At 42.0% G+C, this 7,415-nt stretch overlaps 1 pseudogene; it reads left to right on the top strand.

Annotated features, from left to right (window-relative positions):
- The first annotated feature begins 272 nt into the window (after positions 1-272).
- On the top strand, positions 273-1,166 carry LOC112407545 (germinal-center associated nuclear protein pseudogene; annotated as a pseudogene).
- Positions 1,167-7,415: the final 6,249 nt, after the last annotated feature.

Below are 7,415 nucleotides of genomic sequence, written 5' to 3'. Positions count from 1 at the left end.
AGGAAAATGGGCTTAGCCAGGAGTTTAGTGGCAGGTTTTTCGTGACGGAAGAAAGGCTGCTGGCGGGGTTCGTCCCAGGAGCCCAACACCGTTAATGAACTGTTGAACAGTGGGCTGGCCTGACCTCCGAGCAGCTTGCGACCTGTCTTGGCCCATCACCAAGTTTGCCGGGTGGGGACTGGGTAGGTGGGCAGGTGGCTGCTGCTTCACCTTCACCAGCACTCCCCAGAGCACCCGGCCTGGCCGGGGCGGGCTGTAGTTGGCTTCTATGGATGGCCCTGCCGCCCTGCGGCTTCCTGGGCCCCTCTGCGCTCCCTGGTCGTCCAGTCCATTGTGCCTCCAGAGCCTCAGCTCTCGCCGGATGCAGCCCGTCCTCCAGGCACAGGTCAGAACCTGCTTTGCAGAGTGTAAGTCTGGAAAAAAAATGCACTGCCCTTCCCCCAAACCCCTCCCTGCCAGGCCTCCCTCTTGGCTCAGGCAGGGTCCTCGGTTGCCAGATCCCACAGGAGGAGGTCATTGCCTTGTGCATCAACCACAGGCTGGGGCACTGGATGGCCCCCTGGCTTTTTGTTGTATCGGAGGCACTGAGTGAAGATGGTCAGATATGTGTATATTCTGTTAAAAAATCGCTTGAAAAACTATGATGTTCCTTTGTCCTGGGTACCAGCCAGACACAGAAGGTGCAACAGCTAAGTCAGGGGAGTTTGGGGATAAAGTCTTGTCATCCTTCTGCAAACAGTTTTCAGGGAAGATGAGTGTGGAGCCTGGCCAAGAGGGGAGGCTTCCCAGTGCTGAAAATGTGGTGTGTGGAGCCTCTGGCCAGGAGCTCCTGCCCAATGTCTGTCTAGAATCTGCTGTTGGAGAAAGAGGTTTGAAGATCAACTTCAGCAGTGGTTGTCTGAAAACTCAGGAGCATTTACAGATTCAACTTCCCTTCCCCTTGACCTTCCTCAGATTCTGGCCATCTCTGCCTTAGACTATTGGAGCTGGGATGAAAACATTTGCAACTACTAGCCCTCAGGATGAAAGGACAGGAGCCACTGCAGCTGTCAGAGGCAACAGGCACACCTCTGAAGCACTTGGAAAGGCTGATCCCAAGTTCAGGGGAAGTGGAAGTTGCCTCTGAGCTCCATGTCTCTGCACTGCTAGACATGGTGGACATTTGAGCTGCCTGACCTGAAAGAGGGAGGGTCTCTCCAGAAGGTTTTGTTTTTATTAAAACTAATGTTATTCTCAGATACTTGATGCACTGTTGGAAATATGCTTTTTATATCATGTAAATAAACCATTTGGATGTCAAAAGAAAAGGGACATTATATAACAATAAAGGGGTCAGTTCTTCAAGAAGACATAACAATCCATAATGTATATGCATTTACGAACAGAATATCAAAATAAATGCAAAAAAGGTGATAAAACTATAAGGAAAAATAGATAAATTTACTATTATAGCAGGGGATTTCAAGACACCTCGGTCAGTAATGGACAGATAAATCAGGCACAAAATCAGTAAGGATATAGTTTAACAACACCATCAATCCTCTGGATTTCAAGAACATCAGATTACCCATTTTTTTTCAAGTTCACATGGAACAGTCACAAAGATAGACCATATTTTGTGGCATAAAACATACCTTAACAAATATAAAAGAATAGACATAATATAAAGTAGACTCTCATAGTGAGATTATAAACTGGAAATTAATATCAGACAGATGACTGGAAAACGTAGGATACTGGCGATCAAACAACACACTTCTAAAACACATGGGTCAAAGAAGAAGTCTCAAGAGAAATTTAAAATATTTTAAACCAAATAAATAAAAATTAAACTTTTTCAAAGTCAAATTGAAATTTGAATTTAAAAATAAAACATCAAAATTTGTGAGATGCAGCAAAAGCAATATTTACAAGAAAACTCATAGCATTGAATTCACGTATCAGAAAGAAGGTAGAGCTAAAATCCATAATGTAGTCTTCCTTTATGAAACAAGAGAAAGAAGAGGAATACAAATTCAAAAAGTATAGAAGTAAAGAATTAAAATTAGAGCAGAAATGAATGAAATTGAAAACAGGAAAACTTAGAAAAATCAATGACATCAAAACCTGATTATTTGAAAAGATAATAAAATGGTAATCCACTAGCCAGGCTAAACAAGAAGAAAAAGTTACTAATATTGGAAATGAAATTAGGGCCATCACTAATGATCCTATGGACATTAAGGATAATAAAAGAATATTATGAACAACTCTATGACCTAAAGTTAGATAACTTAAATGAAATGTATTAATTCCTTGAAAGACACAATGTAATAAACTTCTCATCAAGAGATGAAGATAATCTGAATAGGGCCATATCTGTTAAAGAAATTGAATTAATAATAACCTTCCAAAATGAAAGCAGCAGATCTAGATGGTTTCACTGGTGACTTCCACCAAATATTTAAAGAAAAAAATACCATTTCTCAACAATCTCTTTCTTCTGAAATAGAAGCAGAATTAATAATTCCTACTCATTCTATGAGGCCAGCATTACCCTAACACCAACAGGAGAACACATTACAGGAAAGGAAAACTACAATCTGTCATAAATATAGCAGCAAAATTCTCAGCATAATATTAACAATATGAATCAAACACTGTAAAAATTGCATACCACAACCAAATGGGATTTATCTCACGTACGCAAGGATGGCTCAAGATTTGAAAAATCAATTAATGTAATTCATCATATCAACAGGCTAAAGAAGAAAAATCATGTGATCATCTCAGTTGATGCAGAAAAAGCATTTGGCAAAATCCAACAGTTAATTCATCATAAAAACTCCTTGAAAACCAGGAATAAAAGAGAACTTCCTTGACTTGATAAAGAATATCTACAAAAAGTCTACAGCTAACATTATACATAATTGCGAGGAACTAGAGGCTTTTTGCTTAAGATGAAGGACAAAGCAAAGATATGCCCTCTCATCACTCCTGTTCAAATCAATTTGGAAATCTTAGCTAATGAAATGAAAAAATGAAATAAAGGTACACTAATAGGATTGAAGAGCTAAAATTGTTCACAGATGACATGACTGTCTATGTTGAAAATCCAAAAAAAATCAATCAAAAAAACTAATGGAGGAGGAGCTTCAAGATGGCAGAAGAGTAAGACGCAGAGATCACCTTCCTCCCCACAAATACGTCAGAAATACATCTACATGTGGAACAACTCCTACAGGACACCTACTGAACACTGGCAGAAGACCTCAGACCTCCCAAAAGGCAAGAAACTCCCCACGTACCTGGGTAGGGCAAAAGAAAAAAGAATAAACAGAGACAAAAGATAGGGACGGGACCTGCACCAGTGGGAGGGAGCTGTGAAGGAGGAAAGGTGTCCACACACTAGGAAGCTTCTTCGTGGGCGGAGACTGCGGGTGGCGGAGGGGGGAAGCTTTGGAGCTGCGGAGGAGAGCACAGCAACAGGGGTGTTGAGGACAAAGCGGAGAGATTCCCGCACAGAGTATCACGGCCGACCGGCACTCACCAGCCTAATAGGCTTGTCTGCTCCCCCGCTGGGGCAGGCGGGGGGGGGCTGGGAGCTGAGGCTTGGGCTTCAGTTGGAGCGCAGGGAGAGGACTGGGGTTGGCTGTGTGAACAGAGCCTGAAGGGACTAGTGTGCCACAGCTAGCCGGCAGGGAGTCCGGGAAAAAGTCTGGAGCTGCCGAAGAGGCAAGAGACTTTTTCTTGCCTCATTGTTTTGCGGTGCGCGAGGAGAGAGACTTAAGAGCACCGCTTAAAGGAGCTCCAGAGACGGGTGCAGCTAACAGCACGGACCACAGAGACGGGCCTGGGACGCTAAGGCTGCTGCTGCCGCCACGAAGAAGCCTGTGTCTAAGCACAGGTCACTATCCACACCTCCTTTCCCAGGAGCCTGTGCAGCCCGCCACTGCCAGGGTCCAGGGATCCAGGGACAACTTCCCCGCGAGAACACATGGTGTGCCTCAGGCTGCTGCAACGTCCCGCCGGCCTCTGCCACCGCAGGCTCGCCCCGCATCCGTACCCCTCCCTACCCCCAGCCTGAGTGAGCCAGAGCCCCCAAATCAGCTGCTCCTTTAACCCCGTCCTTTCTGAGCAAAGAACAGACACCCTCAGGCGACCTACATGCAGAGGCAGGGTCAAATCAAAGCTGAACCCCGGGAGCTGTGCGAACAAAGAAGAGAAAGGGAAATCTCTCCCAGCAGCCTCAGGAACAGCAGATTAAATCTCCACAATCAACTTGATGTACCCTGCCTCTGTGGAATACCTGAATAGACAACGACTCATCCCAAATTGAGGAGGTGGACTTTGGGAGCAACGATATATATATATTTCCCTTTTTCTCTTTTTGTGAGTGTGTATGTGTATGCTTCTGTTTGTGATTTTGTCTGTATAGCTTTGCTTTTACCATTTGTCCTAGGGTTCTGTCTGTCTGTTTTTTGTTTAACTTAAAAATTTTTTTTCTTAATAATTATTTTTTAATTGTTTTATTTTACTTTATTTTATCTTTCTTTCTTCCTTCCTTTCTTTCTTCTTTCTTTCTTTTCTTTCTTTCTTTCTCCCTTTTATTCTGAGCCATGTGGATGACAGGCTTTTGATGCTCCAGCCAGGCACCAGGACTGTGCCTCTGTGGTGGGAGAGCCAAGTTCAGGGCATTGGTCCACAAGAGACCTCCATCTCAACGCCAAGACCCAGCTCCACTCAATGACCAGCAAACTACAGTGCTGGACACCCTATGCCAAACAACAAGCAAGACAGGAAAACAACACCATCCATTAGCAGAGAGGCTGATTAAAATCATAGTAAGGCCACAGACACCCCAAAACACACCACCAGACATGTACCTGCCCACTAGAAAGACAAGATCCAGCCTCTTCCACCAGAACACCGGCACTATTCCCCTCCACCAGGAAGCCTACACAACCCAATGAACTAATATTAGCCACTGGGGACAGACACCAAAAACAATGGGAACTACTAACCTGCAGCCTGTGAAAAGGAGACCCCAAACACAGTAAGTTAAGCAAAAGGAGAAGACAGAGAAACACAGAGCAGGTGAAGGAGCAAGGCAAAAACCCACCACACCTAACAGATGAAGAGGAAATAGGCAGTTTACCTGAAAAAGAATTCAGAATAATGATAGTAAAGATGATCCAAAATCTTGGAAATAGAATGGAGAAAATACAAGAAATGTTTAATAGGGACCTAGAAGAACTAAAGAGCAAACAAACAGTGATGAACAACACAATAACTGAAATTAAAAACTCTCCAGAAGGGATCAATCGTAGAATAACTGAGGCAGAAGAACGGATAAGTGACCTGGAAGAAAAAATAGTGGAAATAACTACTGCAGAGCAGAATAAAGAAAAAAGAATGAAAAGAATTGAGGACAGTCGCAGAGACCTTCTGGGACAACATTAAACACACCAACATTTGAATTATTGGGGTCCCAGAAGAGGAAGAGAAAAAGAAAGGGACTGAGAAAATATTTGAAGAGATTATAGTTGAAAATTTCCCAGGGCTTCCCTGGTGGCGCAGTGGTTGAGAGTCTGCCTGCCAATGCAGGGGACACGGGTTTGTGCCCCGGTCCGGGAAGATCCCACATGCTACGGAGAGGCTAGGCCTGTGAGCCGTGGCCACTGAGCCTGCACGTCCGGAGCCTGTGCTCTGCAATGGGAGGGGCCACAACAGTGAAAGACCCGCGTACCACAAAAAAACAAAAAATAAAGAGGATCATACACTATGATCAAGTGGGGTTTATCCCAGGAATGCAAGGATTCTTTAATATATGCAAATCAATCAACGTGATACACCATATTAACAAATTGAAGGATAGAAACCATATGTTCTTCTCAATTAGAGATATACCATGTTCTTGTATTGGAAGAATCAACATTGTGAAAGTGACTGTACTACCCAAAGCAATGCACATATTCAGTGCAATCCCTATCAAAGTGAAAGAGAAAAACAAATACCATATGCTAACACATATATATGGAATCCAAAAAAAATAAGAAAAAAAAACATGGTTATGAAAAACCTAGGGGCAAGACGGGAATAAGGCGCAGACCTACTAGAGAATAGACTTGAGCATACAGGGAGGGGGAAGGGTAAGCTGGGACAACGTGAGAGAGTCGCATGGACATATATACACTACCAAACTTAAAATAAATAGCTAGTGGGAAGCAGCCGCCTAGCACAGGGAGATCAGCTCGGTGCTTTGTGACCACCTAGAGGGTTGGGATAGGGAGGGTGGAAGGGAGGGAGATGCAAGAGGGGGGAGATACGGGGACATATGTATATGTATAACTGATTCACGTTGTTATAAAGCAGAAACTAACACACCACTGTAAATTAATTATACTTCAATAAAGATGTTAAAAGAAAAAAAATTAATGGAAATAATATGTAATTATGGAAAGGTTCAGGATGTAAGGATGATATTCAAAGGCAATTGCTTCCCTATATAACCAGCAATGAGCAGTTGGAACTTGAAATTAAAAATACAATACCACTTATGTTATCACCCCAAAACGGGATGTACTTAGTAATAAATCTAACAAAATATGTACAAGATCTATATGAGGAAAACTTCAAAACTCTGATAAAAAGAAGTTAAAGAAGAACTAGATAAATGGAGAGACATTCCATGTTCATTGGTAGAAAGACTCCACATTTTCCAGATATCAGCTATTCCCTACTTGATTTATAGATTCAATGCTAGCACTACAAAATCCCAGCAGTTGTTTTGTAGATATCAACAAACTGATTCTAAATTTTATGTGGAGAGGAAAAAGACCCAGAATAGGCAACACAATACTGAAGGAGAGCAAAATTGGTGCCTTAGACTACTCAACTTCAAGACTTAGTTACAATGATAAAGACACTGCGGTATTGGCAAAAGAAGAGATATGTAGATCAATGGAACAGAATAGGGAGCCCATAAATATAGTTAATTGATCTTTTACAAAGGAACAAAGGCAACGCAATGGAGAAAAGATGGTCTTTTCAACAAGTGCTGCTGGAAAAACTGGACATCCACAATCAAACAAGTGAATCAAGACAGAAAACTTACACATTTCATTAAAAAATTGACTTAAAATGGATCACAGATCTAAATGTAAAACAAAATTATACAACTTCTAGAAGATAACACTGAAGAAAATCTAAGTGACTTTGGATTTGGCAGTTACTGTATATGTAACAAAAAGCACCATCCATTAAAGAAAAAATTGATGGTAGATTTCGTTAAAATTTGGAACTTCTGCTCTCAGCATATACTTTTGAGTGTATAAAACAGACAAGCCACAGACTAGAAGAAAATATTTTTAAAACACATATCTGGTTAAGGACTTCTATTCATAAAAGACAAAGAAATATTTAAACTCTGCAGT

This window comes from Neophocaena asiaeorientalis, unplaced genomic scaffold, assembly GCF_003031525.2.
Source record: "Neophocaena asiaeorientalis asiaeorientalis breed wild unplaced genomic scaffold, Neophocaena_asiaeorientalis_V1.1 scaffold278, whole genome shotgun sequence".
Lineage (NCBI taxonomy): Eukaryota > Metazoa > Chordata > Mammalia > Artiodactyla > Phocoenidae > Neophocaena > Neophocaena asiaeorientalis.
The sequence above is the reverse complement of the archived record's forward strand: the minus strand, read 5'-3'. Positions and strand labels throughout refer to the sequence as shown.